This window comes from Saimiri boliviensis, chromosome 3 (assembly GCF_048565385.1).
Source record: "Saimiri boliviensis isolate mSaiBol1 chromosome 3, mSaiBol1.pri, whole genome shotgun sequence".
Lineage (NCBI taxonomy): Eukaryota > Metazoa > Chordata > Mammalia > Primates > Cebidae > Saimiri > Saimiri boliviensis.
This window is the reverse complement of record NC_133451.1, coordinates 9,772,702-9,790,991: the sequence shown is the minus strand read 5'-3', so window position 1 is coordinate 9,790,991 and position 18,290 is coordinate 9,772,702. Positions and strand designations below refer to the sequence as shown.

The 18,290-nt window shown below is 36.4% G+C and overlaps 1 pseudogene; it reads left to right on the top strand.

Annotated features, from left to right (window-relative positions):
* The first annotated feature begins 5,870 nt into the window (after positions 1-5,870).
* LOC101035388 (NACHT, LRR and PYD domains-containing protein 2 pseudogene) lies at positions 5,871-8,017 on the top strand (annotated as a pseudogene).
* The last annotated feature ends 10,273 nt before the right edge of the window (positions 8,018-18,290 follow it).

Below are 18,290 nucleotides of genomic sequence, written 5' to 3'. Positions count from 1 at the left end.
ATAAAGTAATACCCAAGACTGGGTAATTTATAAAGGAAAGAAGTTTAATTGACTCACAGTTCCACATGATTGGGGAGGCCTCAGGAAACTTAAAATCATGATGGAAGGTGAAGGAGAAGCAAGTATCTTCTTCACAAGGGGGTAGGAAAGAGAAAGAGGACAGGGAAAACTGCCAAACACTTTTAAAGCATCAGATCTCATGAGAACTAACGCATCATCATGAGAACAGAATGGGGGAAATCACCCTATGATCCAATCACCCCCCACCAAGTCTCTCCCTAGACACTTGGAGTTGATTAAAATTACAATTTGAGATGGTATTTGGGTGGGGACACAGAGCCAAACCATATAGTAGGAAACTTGTTTTTGTAAGTAGAAAAAAATTAAGGTAAACATAAATTATTGCTCTGTAATTTGCCATCTGAGCATGGCTAAATTTTAAATCTCTCTACATCCAAGTTTTGTCATCCACAAAGTAGGAACTATGATGCCCATTTCATAAAACATTTTTCTTTTTTAAATTGAGATATAATCACATAATTTAAAATTCAATATTTTAAAGTATGTCGATCAGTGTTGTTGCTTTTTGTGTAGTGACAAAGTTGTGCAACCATCATCACTGTCAAATTCCAGAACATTTCCTCACTCCAAAAACAATCCCCATACCCATTAGCAATCATTTTTCATCTCCCTGTCTCACAGTCTCTGGCAACCACTAATCTAGTTTTAGTCTCTATGAATTTTCGCATTTATGAAGCTTTGTATAAATTGAATCATACAGTACATGGCCTTCTGTGTCTGGTTTCCTTCACTTTGCATAATATTTTCAAGGTTCATCCATGTTTGAACTTTATGAGATTTTTGTGATTTAAAAAAGTCTTAATCCAGAGCCATCGAGATTATGTCAACCCATCATTTCATGCAGTGTAGACTAGAAATCCTTGCTCACAGCATCCTTGGCTGAGTGTTCTTCAGACTGTACTTGAAAAACTCCAGGCACTGGGAACTCACTATCGACAAAAGTCAGCTTTCACCATGGCTGCACAATTCTGACTCCTGAAAAATTTATCCTTGGATTGGAACAAAATGAGCATCCCATTAACTTTTCACCAATTAGTCCTTGTTACACATTGAGTAGTTCTCCCCAACAAACGGTATATTGAACTTCCAACCCCCAGTACCTCAGAATGGGACTTCATTTGGAACTAACCATAATACATACAGTCAAGTTAAGACAACGTCATTAGGATGGACCATAATCCTATATAATTTATTCTTCAAAAGGGAAATTTGGAGACAGATACACGCCGAATGTTTTGTGAACATGAAGGCAGAGATTGAGATAATGCATCTAAAAGCCAAAGAGTCCAAACGATTGTCAGCAAATCTCTAGAAAATGAGGAAAAGGCTTAGAACAGATTATTTCTCCACAGTCCTCAGAGGGGCCCCTCCTCCCTCCACTGGCTAAAACCTTGATCTCATATTTCTAGTCTCAAAACTGTGAGACTACAAATTCCTGTTGTTGAGAGCCATTCCGGCTGTGGTACTTTTTACAGAGACGCCAGGAAACTAATATAGTCCTAGTTTTATGCTCTGATGCCATGTGAATTGCTTTTTTCTTCCCCTATTTGACGTGAGCTCATCTGTTTCATCCCGAGGGCTCTTTTCCAGCATCATGATCATCTTGCTTCAGCCGAGTACCCTACAGTCTGCTCCCTGGATCCTCCGCTCTCCTCCAGCAACACAATAGCTAATAAATAAATGCATGTTTTCAGAATGCGGATTGAGACTTGAACGGTAAATGTTAACACACCAAATGTTTTCCTTTGCCAATTTGTTTAAGTCACTGGGCTCTACGCTCTGCATAGGAAGTTCTCACATTATTCAGTAACTGCTGGAATTTGAGCAAAATCAAATAAAGAAGGTTGGCGTAGGTGAAGTGAGGCTTGACCTGAGTGGAGTTTCCTCAAAACTACATCCCATATGGTTTGCACCATTCTTACTTCTCTTATCCTAGTCAGGCCATCATAACTTCTCGTCTAGACTTCTGAGGCAGCCTTCCAACTGCTGTTCCTGACTCCATTCTTGTCTGCTTTATAGATCATCCTCCACTCAATAGTGATATTTTTTAAAACACAAATTATATTATGTATTGATATCTGTGAGTGCATCTTCACTACAATTATATGAAAACCCTTACCTTGGTCCACAAAGTTCTATAGGATATAGCCCCTGCTACCCTCTCCAAATTAACCTTCTATTTTTCTCCTCCATTCCTTAGCAAGCCTCCTCTATTTCTGAACACACAGGTCATTCCCATATCTGGATTCTTATCAGGAATCTTCCTGCTTCATGAAACATTTCCCTCCCTCCAGATCTTTATTTTTTTTTTTTTGCATGTCTGGATTTCTCATCATTGAGACTTCAACTCAACTGTCCCCTCTTCAGAGAGGCCTCACTTGGTAACCCTAACTAGAGTTGGGTTTCCTATCCCATGTTTCTCTTTATGCCAGGATTCCTTAGAATGAGGAATTCTGGATTAGATAAAGGATTAGATAAATCAGGATTAAATAAATGATTCTAGCCTCAGTCTCAGGATTCTAAAAAGAGTGTGTGAGTGTGTGTGTGCGTTTACACACGCCTGCCCCAAATTTTTCATTTTCCAAAATTAACTGATATCTTTATATGTTTATCATTCATCTTATTCATTACTCTATTTCCAGCATTCAGAATAGTGACTGGCAAACAATAGTTGTTCAATACACACTTGTCGAAGACAGGGATGCCCACTATCACCACTGTTATTCAATGTGTTACTGAAAGTCCCAGCCAGAGAAATCAGGCAAGAGAAAGAAATAAAAGACACCCAAATGGAAAAGAAGAACTCAAGCTTACTCTCTTCACTGATGATATTGCTCTATACCTAGAAAACCCTAAAGATTCCACCAAAAGACTGCTAGAGCTAATAAATGACTTCAGTAAAGTTTTAGGACACAAAATCAACGCACAAAAGCCAGTCAAATTTCCATACGCCAGAAACATTCAAGCTGAGAGCAAAATCAAGAATGCAATCTAATTTACAATTGCCACAAAAAGAAAAGAATACTTAGGAATACAGCTAACCAAGGAGGTGAAATATCTCTGCAAGGAGAATTACAAAATACTGCTGAAAGAAATTAGGTATGACAAAAATAAAAGAAAAAGCACCCTATGCTTATGAATTGGAAGAATCAACATCATTAAAATGGCCATACGGCCCAAAGCAATGTACAGATTCAATGTTATTCCTATCAAACTACCAATATTATTTTTCCTAGAATTAGGGAAAAATATTCTAAAATTCATATGGAACCAAAAAAGAACCCAAATACTCAAGACAATTCTAAGCAAAAAGAACAAAACTAGAGGCATCAGGTCACCTGATTTATACAACAAGCCTGCAGTAATTAAAACAGCATGGTACTGGTACAGAAACAGAAACATAAAGACAAATATTTATGTGGAACAAAATATTTGGAACAGAATAGAGAACCTAAAAATAAACCCTTATACCTACAACCATCTCATCTTCAGCAAAGTCAACAAAAATAAGCAATGGGGAAAGGAGTCTCTGTTCTGTAAATGGCACTGGGATAAGTGGCTATCCATATACAGAAGACTGAAACTAGACCTCTACCTATCACCATATGCAAAGTTAACCAAAAACGAATTAAAGACTTAAATGTAAGACCTCAGATTATAAGAATCATAGAAGACGGCCTAGGAAATACTCTTCTAGAGATTGGTCTTGGCAAAACATTTATAGCTAAGTCCTCAAAAGTAATTGCAAGAGAAGTAAAAGTTGACGAATGTGACCTAATTAAACTAAAGAGCTTCTGCATAGGAAGTGAACTATCAACAGAGCAAACAGGCAACCTACAGAGTGGGAGAAAATATTTGCAAACTATGCATCATCTGACAAGAATCTAATATCTAGGACCCATAAGGAACTTAAACTACTCAATAAGCAAAAGACAGCCCCATTCAAAAGTGGGCAAAGTGTAATCCTGCTGAGGCAGGCACATCCCTTGATCTAACAGGTTGGAGACCAGCCTAGGTAGTATGGTGAAACCCCATCTCTACAAAATAAATACAAAAAAAAAAATCTGGCAGGATGTGATGGAGCATCTGTAGTCCCAGCTACTCAGGAGGCTGTGGTGGGAGGACAGCTTGACCCAGGAGGCTGAGGTTGCAGTGACCTATATTGTACAACTGCACTACGGCCTGGGCTATAGAACCAGGCCTTGTCTCAAAAAATAAAAATGAAATGAAATAATGAAATGAGAAGACAAGAGACCAAAAAAAGGTAGGCAAAGGACATGAACAGATGCTTCTCAAAAGAAGACATACAAGTGTCCAACAAACATATTCAAAAAATTCTCCTCATCTCTAATCCTCAGAGAAATGCAAATCAAGACAACGAGGAACTGCCATGACACACCAGTCAGCATGGCTTTTGTTAAAATAATAATAATAGTAATAACAGATGTTGACCAAGCTGTGGAGAAAGAGCATGCTTATACTACTGTTGGTGGGAATGTAGATTAGTTAGGCCAGTGTGGAGAGCAGTCTGGAGATTTCTCAAGGAACTAAGAGTTGAACTATCATTCAACAGTCAACCAACAATTCCACTACAGGAAATATACCCAAAGGAACATAAACCATTCTACCAAAAAGACTGTGTCTTTTTGACACTCATTGGAGTGCTCTTCATAATAGCAAAGACATGGAATCAACCTAAGTGTCATCAATGATGGAATGAATTAGGGAAATACGGTACATATACACTATGGAATACTACATAGCCATAAAAAAGAATAAAGTCATGTCCTTTGCAGCAACATGGATACAGCTGGAAACCATGATCCTAAACCAACTAATGCCAAGACCAAAAACCAAATACATAACAGATGTCTCACTTATAAGTGGAAGATAAATATTGAGTACACATGGTCATAAAAATGGAAAGAATAGAAACTGGGGACTACTAGAGTGGAGGGGGAGAGAAGAAAGTAAGGGTTGAAAAAAAACCTACCTATCTGGTACTGTGCTCACTGCCTTGCTGATGGATTCATTTGTACTCCACCTCCAAACATCAACATCAGACAATGTACCTTTTGTAACAAACTTGCACACATACCCCAATTCTATGATAAAAGTTCAAAAAAGGAAAGAAGAAAAAATACTTGTTGAAAGAAAAAAAAGAATACATGAATAAATAATGGTGGAAAAAGAAATTGGAAGATGAAGGCAACTTTGGAGCGGGAACATCTCTGAGTTAGCCACACAACTGAGTAAGGGTGGCAAATATTCTTGGAGGGAAGCTGCTGTTGGAAACTGCTTGATGAGGTGCACTTCTCTGCCCCTGTGCCATAATACTCCTCTTTTCCACTCTTTCAAGTTACTTTGTAATGTCCAGAGGGGTTAAGAGTAAACTATCCGGTACAGAAAAGCAAGTTCGTGGGCTTCAAATTCACAAGCACAAGGCACATGGCAGATCACTCTCTTTACTCTGAACGTTCTTCCAGGGCCCAGATGGATTCTTACATATGTCACATCACGTAGGTTAAAAAAAAAAAAAAAAAAAAAAAAAAAAAAACAGAATTATTGTTTTTCAGAACTCTGTAGACTTTCCAGGAGTTGCTGAAGATTTGGCTATTTTGCTCTCTAACCACTGACAACATGTCTGTGCCTCTCTGGAAGAAATCAGCTAGAGGAGGCGTGTTTGTTAAAACAACCAGATAATCCCCAGACAGAGAGCTGGAGGCCTGGCCAAGGGGCAGCCCAACCTCCAACAAATCAGCTCCCAATGAGATCCACCCAAGGGGGAAATGACTGACGGCATGCCACCTTATGCTCCACACCATCTGGCTCCCTGCACGCCCTTCCTTGCTGGAGTTTTAATTTCCGAACCAGACGCACTGCCACAATTACGCTTTACTTCATTTTATGCATCCTGCTGCGGGAACACAGAAGCTCCTGGTAATTAAACGTCTACTTTGTGAACAGAGAGGAAATTTCCACATTTAACCATTGCTCTATTTGTTGGAGATGCAGCAGGGGGAATCCTAGGACTTTAGCTCCTAGGAGAGATCCCCAATGCCCTGGGCACTGACCCATAAAATCCAAAAGCAAATCTATGGGGGATGGGAAGACATTGGAGTACAAGGCTGTGGAGTTTGATAAAGTCCCTGTTTGGTTTCTTACCAGCTGTGTGTCTTTGAGCTACTGCTCCTTCTCTGTGAGCTACAGTTTCCCTATCCATAAAAGGAGAAAAACAAGTAAGGCAGAGGTAAATTTTAGTTAAGGCAAGCCAGTTTCATGGGAGCATGTTCCGAGCTCCATGCCTTGTTTCTCTAAGCACATGTAGACCACTGGACCTGCAGATCCTATGAGGCCCAGATATGAATTCTATTTGGCATACATACTCCTCAAAAATAAGTCCAATATTTGAAAACCAAGGAATGCCATATGCGGTTTTCCGTTGACCTCTAAATTCCCCTGAAAAAGTGAAATATTTGATTATGTGGGGAGCACTTTCCTACACAGCAGCAATGAGCTGGGGCTGAGATCTATCTTTACCAAGGGATCCTTGGGACTAGCACTTACTCCAAATGTTAAGGGCCTGTCAGGCAGCTTGGAAACTTGTTTAAACGCAGATTCACATTCAGAGTCTCTTGGGTTGAGCCCTAGATACTGCGTTTCTAACAAATGCCCAGGAAGTGGATGCAGACGAGGATGGTGCCCATTTTGAGCAGGGGTGTTGATGAGGCCTGGGCACTCTGCAGCTCTTCCTTCTCTTCTCCTCCCTGCTGTCTTCCAACTCCAGGGATGAACAGCCGATGTCGTTGATCACTATATACTCATTCTGCTGTCTTTCCTTATTAGAGGTCTGTTGTTCTACACCTGCTAATTTTGTTCATTTGTTACTTGCCAACTTAAGGATACATTTGAATATCTGACCCAGCTTTAAAGTGTATTTGGTAGGCCTGGTCTGGCTGGTTCCCCGGCTGATGCTTATCGGAACCTCTGCCTAGCTCTTCAAGGTCACAAGACGGTAACACATCTAAGACTTCGAGGCAGTGCCCAGAGTGATACGCTTCCTGCACTGTGTGAGGTCCTGAGGCACCCAAAATGTAACCTGCAGTATCTTGGGTTGGTGTCTTGTTCCGCTACCACTCAGCAGTGGGCTGATCTCTCCTTGACCCTTGAAGTCAACCTGTCCCTGACGTGCGTGAACGTCTCCAACAGTGAGCTCCTGGATGAGGGTGCCAAGTTGCTGTACACAACTTTGAAACACCCCAAATGCCTCCTGCAGAGGTTGTCGTTGGAAAACTGTCACCTTACAGAAGCCGATTGCAAGGACCTGGCTGTCATTTTGGTTGTCAGCCAGGAGCTGATGCACCTGTGCTTGGCCGAGAACCCCCTCGGGGATACAGGGGTGAAGTTTCTGTGTGAGGGCTTGAGTGACCCCGACTGTAAACTACAGACCCTGATGCTGTGGAACTGTGACATAACCAGCAACGGCTGCTGTCACCTCGCAAAGCTTCTCCACGAAAAATCAAGCCTAAGGAACTTGGATCTGGGGCGGAATGACATAGGAGTTCCCGGAGTGCGGGGCCTATGTGAGGCTTTGAAGAAACCACTGTGTAACTTGAAACGTCTGTGGTTGTGGGGATGTTCCATCCCTCCAGCCAGTTGTGAGAACCTCTGCTGTGTCCTCAGCTGCAACCAGACCCTCATCACTCTGGACCTGGGTGAGAATTCCTTGGGGTATAGTGGAGTAAAGTTGCTGTTTGAAACCTTGACACGTGCAAATGGCACCCTCCAGACACTCAGGTTGAAAATAGATGACTTTACTGATGAACTCGATAAGCTCCTCAAAGAAATAGAAGGCAGCAACCCACAACTGACTATTGCTACTGAGAATCAAGAGCCCTGGAAAAAAAGGCCTTCTTCTGGCTACTTCATTGTCTGAATCCCCCCCAGAGTCATTCATTCTCAATGAAGCCAAGGATTTCCCAGGTGTTGGTGAACTGCCTGTGACTCCCCCCCACACCCCACACCCACTCCTCAGGGAAATGAGTTGATTGCTGGGCTAGATGTTTTAGTCATGGTTCTGCCTCTCTTTTAGGTAGAACATGCGTATGTCCTTGATCATCTTGTTATGTATGAAATATCTGTATCACGGGTGTATGGAGAGAAATAAAGGTGAGAGCATTAAAAAAAAAAAAAAAAAAAAAAAAAACTCAGAGTCCCACAAGGAAAACAGGCATCATCACTACTTTTAGTAGAGAGAATTTAGGTTACACAGCTAATGGAATAACTCATGGTAAATTAACCCAGAGATGAGCAGTAAGTAGCAAGCAGCCATGGAACCCTAAAGAGGGACAAATGGAAGAGGCAGTATCCCTAGAGTCCAGGGTCCATACAGGGTTCCCTGGCAGACCCTGGGACCCTGATAAGCCTGTTTGGCAGAAATTGGAGTCAAGGGAGGATCAGTTGCTAGCAGAGATGCTGCTTGAGACAGATAGAACTGGTGAGAGGTGTTCTGATTCCTCTCTTTAAATTAGTAATCTACACTATTATCTCCCATTAGATAAACCCATCTGGAAGACAGCTGGCATGGGCGATGGAAGAATCCAGCCTGCAGAAGCCAGCATCCGCTCCCACATGAAGCAGAGAAGCAGTGGGGCAAGGTTGGATCTGAGGGCAGAAAAACCAGCTCTGGTGCGATGCCCTTGGGTGCATCCTCACTGCTGTTAAATGAAAGGAACACCTTAGGCTAGATTCTTAAAGAGTCAAAATGATTTTTTACAGTTTCTTAAAAATGGAAGATAAAAAACCACACCACCATTCAGCGCCTGCAATGTATATGTACAGGTTATAACAGTCTGGAAAAAAGTGGAAAGAGGCCTTGCTTAGGCATAAAGAAAAATATACTGTGGTCCAAGAACTGCCATATAATTATCAAATGACCTTGACAAATTGCTCTGATTGATTTGTCTTCGAAAAATGGGAACAACGATTCCTTCTCCACCTACTTTATAGGATTTTTGTATGTAGAAAAAGAATAATAAAATTATTTTTCTTGTTTATTCATTGAATGAGCAATTCATCAATGCCAAACATCATGGTTTCTATTGATCTGGGGAAGTCTCCACTAAGAAGCTTCCCTGAAATCCCATTCTGTATTAGGTATCGTATTTATCATATTAAGAGTCCTATATGGGGCCAGGCGCGTTGGCTCAAGCCTGTAATCCCAGCACTTTGGGAGGCCAAGGTGGGCAGATCACAAGATCAAGAGATCAAGACCATCCTGGCCAACATGGTGAAACCCCATCTCTACTATTAATACAAAAAATTAGCTGAGTGTGGCAGCGTGCGCCTGTAGTCCCAGCTACTTGGGAGGCTGAAGCAAGAGAATTGCTTGAACCCAGGAGGCAGAGGTTGCAGTGAGTCAAGATTGTGCCACTGCACTCCAGCCTAGTGCCTGGTGACAGAGTGAGAATCTGTCAAAAAAAAAAAAAAAAAAAAAAAAGAGTCCTATATGTGCTTCCAAAACCCCTGTCCTTCTCTGTTACATTGGGAAGGGTCTAATAAGGAGACAGAAGCCATGACAAAATCTGAAAGGAGAATAGAAACCATACCAATATTTAAACAAGGACAATTTAATGTAAAATATTAACAACTTGAAGCAAGAGACACCTGTATCACCACACTTACCGATTATTTGTTTCTCCATCAGATTGGGGGTTCCTTTATAGCAGGAATTTTCTCTCTAATTCATCATTTTAATCTTAAACCCCAAGTCTCTCCATACCTAAGCGTAGTGTTTGACATTGGATGACTGATACATTATTGTTGAATAAATGAACAGAAACTTACAATCTAAAAGGGAACCAAAGTTTCAAAGCATTGCAATAGCTAGGTAGACATGATCTAGTGTAGTTCTGGATGGAGACCGATGAAAGAGAGATGAGAGCTGACATTACCAAGAGAAAAGCATCTGCAAATACAAGAGGAGCAAGAGAGAAGGATGTATTCTGGTTATCCAGCTTTGCTAAGCATCAGTTTTGAAGAAGAAAGTCACAGAATATGGAGCTGGAGACAGAAGGCAGAAGATACACCAGGAAAATGAGTTTAAATCTTATCTAGTTGGAAGAAAGACATTAACGAGATAGGGCAGGAGGCATGACAGGATCAGAGATGTGGGTGGCAGGTCATCCTGGCCCTCTGCCAGGGATGCTTTGGTTAACTGGAAAGGGCTATAATGAGAAGTAAAATATTGAGAAGTAAAATAGTTTGCATTTTATGTATATGAACACAAATAATACAATCAGAGAAAACCAATTTATAAATAAAAAGGGGAAAAAAGGTATTGTAAGTGCTTGCTATCAGGAATCTTATATGGTTAATTCAAATATAATAAAGTCATGGAAATATTTCTGTATTTCATAAAAGCTGGGTAGCCAAAATAAATATTGCTATTGAATCGAACACTGTAAACAATACTTTTGAACTCCCTTAAAGGAGCTACCACTAAGTGATAATACCTCGGATTGAAATTGAGCAAAAGAAGACGTATTTCAAGCACTTTTTGTCAGTATAGTTTTTATTAATCGCTTCAAAATAAAAGCTCAAAATCATGACATGCAAATTTCAAGGAAGTCACATTTCTTTACTCTTTTATTTTTTCTTCATAAATTCACACATGACACATAAAATTTAACAGAACCAGTTCTATTTTAGATACAATTTTCTTGAAGACCTTACATTTAGTAAGTTGGCAAATTACCTAATCCCAGTGTGCTTTAATTTAGTTTTCTCATTTAGAAAGGGGACATAATTGCTATTTCCTAGTAGATTATTTAATAATTGTTTCAAAATATATTTTTAAGAAACAAAATATGGCTTTATGAAAAAAAGTTTCTAAAAAGCAAGAACTATGTTTTTACCTCTGTATATTTTTAATTCATTCTCAGTGAATCACAATTTAATGAAATTACAGGATATTATCCCAAGTTATAGAGGAAAAATGAATCAAGAAACATAAATGATTTATATATAAAGATCTTTCTACATGCCAGTTGGCATACTTAAGTAAAAATAAATAAATAAATAAATAAGATTAAATTTCTTGTCTACACATGCTGAGAACAAACCCCTTCTATCATTGAGAACTAGTCATTTATTTAGCTCTGCCTAATTAAAACAAAGTTTCTAAGGCAAGAATGCCTCATAAATTTTACCATGTAATTAACATATAGTTTTATTTATTGTTTAATCAAATTAGTTATAACTTGATATTTGCATTTCTATCAGAATTTAAATTATATTAGTGTCTCAAATGAGATCCAAAGTTCCTCTAAGTAACAGTTGCCTTATCAGTTAAAAAAAAAAAAAAAGTGAGAACAGCTAACTCATGGCAGATGTGAGGATTTGACCATGAATGCAAAGTGCCTATGTGAGCCTTGTATGTGGTGTACAAGAAATAGACAGTGACTATTAATATTTTTATTTTAATTATAATTGTTTCAATTGCTGCTATTAACAAAAACTCTTAGAACATCACCTAGCACACAAAAGTAATTTATCAATAATTTTTAATTACTACATATTACATTAAAAGATGAGTAATAAATGATTTATGGGTTAAATGCAGAGAAGACAATGTTAAGACATAATAGTCTACATCTTTTTATACCCTTGCTTAATGAAAGTGGTTAAATTTGCTTCCATTACCACCCTCCTAAAAAAAATAAAAAAAATAAAAATTTAAATTTAAAAAAAGCCACATTGACCACTAAACTTCGAGTAATTCAAAATACACAGGAGATTTGAAATAGACCTCCTTCTCTTATATACTTGCATGTTCGTTGTTGTTGATTTGGTTTGGTTTTTGTTCTTCTTGGGTTTTAGTAAGAAAATATTGCAACTGAAGATGAAGGTTGCCAGTACATTATCTGCTTTTAGTGAAGCAAATGGGAAGTCCACTAGACTTGGGGAAAATAATATTCATTCAAGTATGGACCCCAGGGTAACTGGTTAGTTTTGTGAATGTAATATAGATAGGCATCCATTCTTCTAAGGAAATATTACAAACATGTCATTTTTTCTGAGATAATGTCTTATTAGCAGCTTGTAGGTTTTTGGAGAGAAGGATGGGTCTAGAACCCTCCTGAAAGTAAGAGGAAAGAGACAGAAAGTCAGCCATGCAGTAAGAGTTCAATAATACGTGTTGAATAAACTAATAAAGAAATGAATCCTAATCTTTTTTATTTTCTTAAGCTTCAATATTATTATTTATAGATATTGCTGTGATGTTTAAAGACACATACTGCTATAAACTTTTTGCAAGAATGCAAATTGATACATTTCTGGAAAGCTAGTTTGAAACACAGAGCAAAAGCTTTTTAATTGCCTTTACCCATTATGGTCAAGGTAAAATAGTTTGTTGAAGATAACATTCTCAGTATAAAAAAAAAAATGCAGGAAAAAAATATTTTTTAAAGAAAATCTACCAGAGATATCAGAGAGCTACTAAAGTGGCAAGTACTTGAAGGTCCAGAATTGACAGAGGTGACTAAAGTATTTGGAACTACTTTCTACCTCAGTGGATGTTTTATGTCTCAAGAGCAGCTGACAGGCTCACAAGTAGAGAAGAGCTTCCAGAATTCTGATGGGACTATAAGAGAGTCCTGGAATACATCTTAAGTTTTTTTAAAAAATACCTTTTAGCTAGAATTTCAAATGGTTGAATTTCACACAATGAAGTGGACTTCAGAAAGACTAAATTCCAACCACCAAGAGGAGGCTAAGGAGATATAATAAGTAAATTTAACATGGGCTACCCGGACAGAAAAATACATTAAGTAAATGCTAAGGAAATCTGAATATAACATTATTTTATAATGATGTATCACTATTCACTTATTAATTGTAACAAATTGCCATACCAATGTACAATGTTAATAATATAGAAAACTAAATGTGAGGTACATGGAAACCGCATGTGGTAGCTCATCATTTTTCTGTTAATCTAACATTTTAAAAATTAAGTCAGTCACAAAACAAAGACATGACATTATATATAAATGGGAAAATAATTCTAATTAAAAACAGTAATTGACATACTGCAGAAATAAGAACAAACAAAAACCTTTGTAACATAAAATAGAGAGACTTTAAATATAAGAATATAAAGAAATTAGAAATGAAATAATATAAAGAAATATCCCATGGAATCACTAAACAAAAGAAGTCTGACAAATATTAGACTATCTGAATATCACAGATAATTATATTCATTATAAATATAAACATTTTAATAATTTATTTAAAATATCAAACTCATGATATTTAAGGAGAAAGTTGATAGAAAGAGAAATGCTTTATTATTTTAAAAGCATCAACTTATTGAATTATATAGAACTACTTTTTTTCTTTAGTAACATAGACTAAAAACATGTATCACAAATATTGGCAACTATAAAAAGAGGAAAATACAAATATTCCATCAGTAAGGGAATCTTGGCACACTCTTCTCAGTCACTGATAAAACAAGGCACTGATAAAATCAGAGAAAAAATAAGAAAGGAAACTGAAGATTAAAAATAAAGTTTAGAAATTCTGAGCTACTTAACACTTATAGAAGACTACACCCAACATCTACAGAATACTTTCATTTGTACATGGAACTAAATCAAGTATATTCTGATCATGAAGAATTAAGCTTGAAATTAACAACATAAGGATAACTATTTTTTAACTTTGAAAGTAAGAAAAAATTCTAAATTAACAATGGGTTAATGAATATTAGAAGACATTTTAAAGTAAATAAATTATAAATAAATGTAAATATAATCTCAGAACTTTGAGAGGCCAAGGCAAGAGGATCACCTGAGGCCAGGAATTTGAGATCACTCCTGGGCAATACAGCTAAGCCTTGTCTCTATGAAAAGTAAACAAATTTCCAGGCATAATGATACCTGTAGTCCCAGTTGCTCAAGAAGCTGAAGTAGGAGGATCACTTGAGTCCAGGAGCTCCACGTTACAGTGAACTATGATGATGCCACTGCAGTCCAGCCTGGATAAGAAAATGAGAACATGTTTCAAAAGAATAAAACAATAAAAATAAAAATAAATAGATGGAACTAAAAATTATCTCACTGGATGAAGTTACACTGTAGTTGGAGATTTCTAGGCCTAAGTATATATATTATTTTTTAAAGTTTAAAAATACATGGTCTAGACATATTTTTCAAGATATTAAAAGAATGTCAAATGAGCTCAAAGAAGGAAAATATAAGCAGAATAGAATAAAAGGTGTCTTAGTGCATTTAGTGTTGCTATAACAGAATGTCCAAGGCTTGGTAATTTATAAAGAAAAGAGATTTATTTGGCTAACAATTCTGGTGGCTGAAAAGTTCAAAACTGGGCAACTGTATCTGACAAGAACCTCAGGCTGCTTCCACTCATGGCAGAAAGTGGAAGGGGAGTCAGTGTGTGAAAAAAAGTCACATCATGAGAGTGGAAGCAAGAGAAGGCAAACAAGGAACCCAGATTCTTGGTAAAATAGATAGACCACTAACTAGACTAATGCATTTCCACTCCAGCCAGATTTCACTCACCCCCAGTGATTAATCTGTATATGAGGGATCTGCCACCATGAGCCAAACACTTCCTTCCAGACTTCATCTCCAATACTGCCACACTGAGATTAAATTCAAAATGAATTTTGGACTGGATGAATCAAATCAAAACAATAGCATTAGTCAAATAAACATAAAATATAGAGGATCAACAAAGCCAGAAGTCAATTGGTTGAAATAAATAATAAAACCAACAATTTCCTTGCAAGGCTATTCAAGATTAAAAGAGATGAATCATAAATTACTAATACTAGGAGGGTAATCACTACAGCTCTAATATACATTAAAAGAAGAAGTCATTATGAACAAGTTATGCCATTATTGAAAAATTTAGACAACATTTAAAAATTCAATTAAAAAATGCAACTTACTAAAACTAACCCAAGAAGAAATAGAAAACAAGTTCATGTGATTGTTTTTAGTTGTATGACAAAGTTGTTAATGTCTAACCAGTATTTAAGCAAAGCAACACCTTAAACAAACTAGAAATAGAAGTGAACTTTTCTAATTCTATAAAAGATATTAAAAATATAAAACAAGCAAACACCTAGAGAAACATATTCATTGACACTTAATGGTAAAACATTATAAACTTTCCTCCTGAGATCAAGACTTAGACAATAGAAGATTACTTCTAATCAGCATTCTTCTGGAAGTGGTAGCCAGTGCAATAAGGTAAGAAAATTAATAGAACTGAAAAATTCGAAATAAAACTAACATCACTCATACTGTATTTGCCTATGGTTATTAAAACATAAAAATTAAAAAGTTTTGGTGTATTAAATCAAATAAGTGAATTTAGCAACTTCACTGGATACAAAGGTAGTATATGAAAGTCAATTGCATTTCTAATTTAACAGGAATTAGAAAATAAAATGTAAATACCAATTATAATTATACATAGATATACAATTATATGCAGAATTACATACACACAATATGTACAGTCACATATATATGTGTAGATGTGTGTGCATAAATCCCAAGATATCTATAAAGTACATATCAAAATAAATTGGGAGCTATAACATTTAAAGATTCTCTTCAAACTGATTGAGAATTTTGATACAATTACTAGCAGAGAGGTGTGTGTGTGTGTGTGTGTGTGTGTGTGTGTGTCAATTGGTGAGTAGTTACTAGCATGCTAATGAAAATTGAGGTCATGGGAAAAGACAATCTTAGCATTTTACGGCAAACAAACATAACTTTAAAAAATTTTTTTAAAGCATTTATTTCTCTAAAAATTTCAGAAATGATAGCATACAATAGCCGTAGCCAGATGCTCATCTCACTCTGTTTCTAACTCATAAACTTTATGGATTTATTTTGTAATTGATTATAACAGAAGATAACTCAGCTTCTATTTTTTTCAGGTAAGTTTTGGGATTCACAGGGCGCCAAGGATGTTGTACTCATTAATAAGTAAACTTCAAAAGGTTCACAAAATGCATTGGAAAATCTGTTCACATACATATTTTGAGAAAATGCAATGGGGAAAAATAGTAAACAAGTTAAACTATACTATCTGAAGATATTTTTAATATTACAATGTGCAAATGAAGAAATAGCAAAAACATAAATTTGTATATATATATACATATATACATATATACATATATATACATATATATACATATATATACATATATGCATATATATACATATATACATATATATACATATATATACAGATATACATATATATATACATATATATATGAAAAGAGATGCACATACACATTTGGAAAAAAAGAGTCACAGGATTTATTCAGAAATACATCATAGATATTACTTAAATAAAGTAGACATAATTGGTAACAAGATAAAGACCTAGGAATCTCAGAATTAGCAATTTTTCATTTCACATTAATAGCCCTAGAGCTATTTACCAGCTCCCACATAGCTTTTCAGGGCTCACTTGTCTTTATTCAGTCAGTTGTGAGCAACAAAGGTTAAGTTCGATTTTCTCCTCTAGGATAAAGCTTCCCCCTTGGGGTAAAATGTGGGGTTTTGTTCTAGCATTTAAATGATAACTTTTGCTCACAGAAGAGTGAGACTCACCTTGCTTTGGTGGCTATTTTGACGTGGCTGTGTCTTCTTTAAGGATTCCTGCATCATAGTGCAGCATTAACATTCAATCTATTATGTGTATCCCACAGAGGTCAATGAAAAAATTCACAAGGCAAAGTCTGTTTGAGTGTGAAGCAGTTCTTTCTCGAAGTCCCTTTGCATAGACCCTGTGACCCAGTTGGATTTCTGCAGAGTCCAATGTTGGCCTGGAAACTCATGGTTAGACTGAAAAGAAATTTGGAATAGAAGTGAGCCTTTGAGAATGATAGTAGTGTGTAGAGACAGACGCTAGAAAAAACAGCTGAGAAAGCACTGAAATCATCACAGGCTGAATTCATAGTCCTTGAACCGGTACTCCACATCTTGATTAGCAAAACTGCAAAGACCTCAAGCTTCTTATGACCCTTTTTTAACAATCATGACATTATCTACTAATAGATACTTGGATTTGGAAGCTATTTTATTGTTACTATACCAAATTTCATACTTTTAAGAGAAGAGTGGGTCCCTAAATTCAAGTTCAGTAGATTATCTAATCATTCTCTCTACTAATAAAATTACTGCAGGTTTCACCCAAGATTTTACATACTCATAAATTTAAATATTGTTCTTCCTTTAATTCTAGATATTTAAACTTGGTGGGACATAACACAATGTTTATGACATACTTGGAATTATTTTCATGTGAATTTTGGATATTTTATGTGCCTTTATCTGATTGAGGATACCAGTTTATAGGACTGTTCTACTGATGTGCCCAATGAATCAGAAAAAAGTATGTTGCTAAATAATAAATTTACATTTACTAGTTTCTATATTTTTTATTGACACAATGAATAAGTCAATAATACCAACCTGTTTTGAATAGAAAGACCAAAAATATTACTTTCAGAGTCTATGGACCTTCACTTAGATATCTTAATGCCAATGTTTTCTCCTTTGGTATATCATTATAGATCTATGACTTTTCAGATTTACTGTATATCATTGATCTTCATCAATCATCTTTTGAGGACCAATTGCCTCATCTTGGCCAATAGAATCTCCCTTCAAATTAGGCTTAGATCATTTCAAATTAGATCATTTCAATGTGACTACATTATTTGTGACATATAGGCTCACTTTTCTCCTTTCAACCTAGACATAGAATCAGGTACTTTTTTTCAAGGCACAGTGGTTTCTCATAATAAGAAAACAGTATTGAATAGACAAGAATCTGATTGCTGCTGTGATTAATTGTGGTGGGATGGTGGGGGGGTACATGTCCTTGGCTATTTCTTTGGGCAAAGCTAATAAAGATGTCTTCTGAATTTTCTTTGTAAACATATAATTTTGATTTTTGTGTTTCTGATCTGATTCTAATAGTACAGTACCCATACTTAAATTTTATTTTATTTTCTCTTATACAAAGCCTATTGAGTCCTAACAAATATATCCTTTGAAATTTACCAAAAATATAAGAAAAATTATTCCAAAATAACAATTTAATATTAGTGCAAAAATATAATTAATGAATTAGTTCAATTT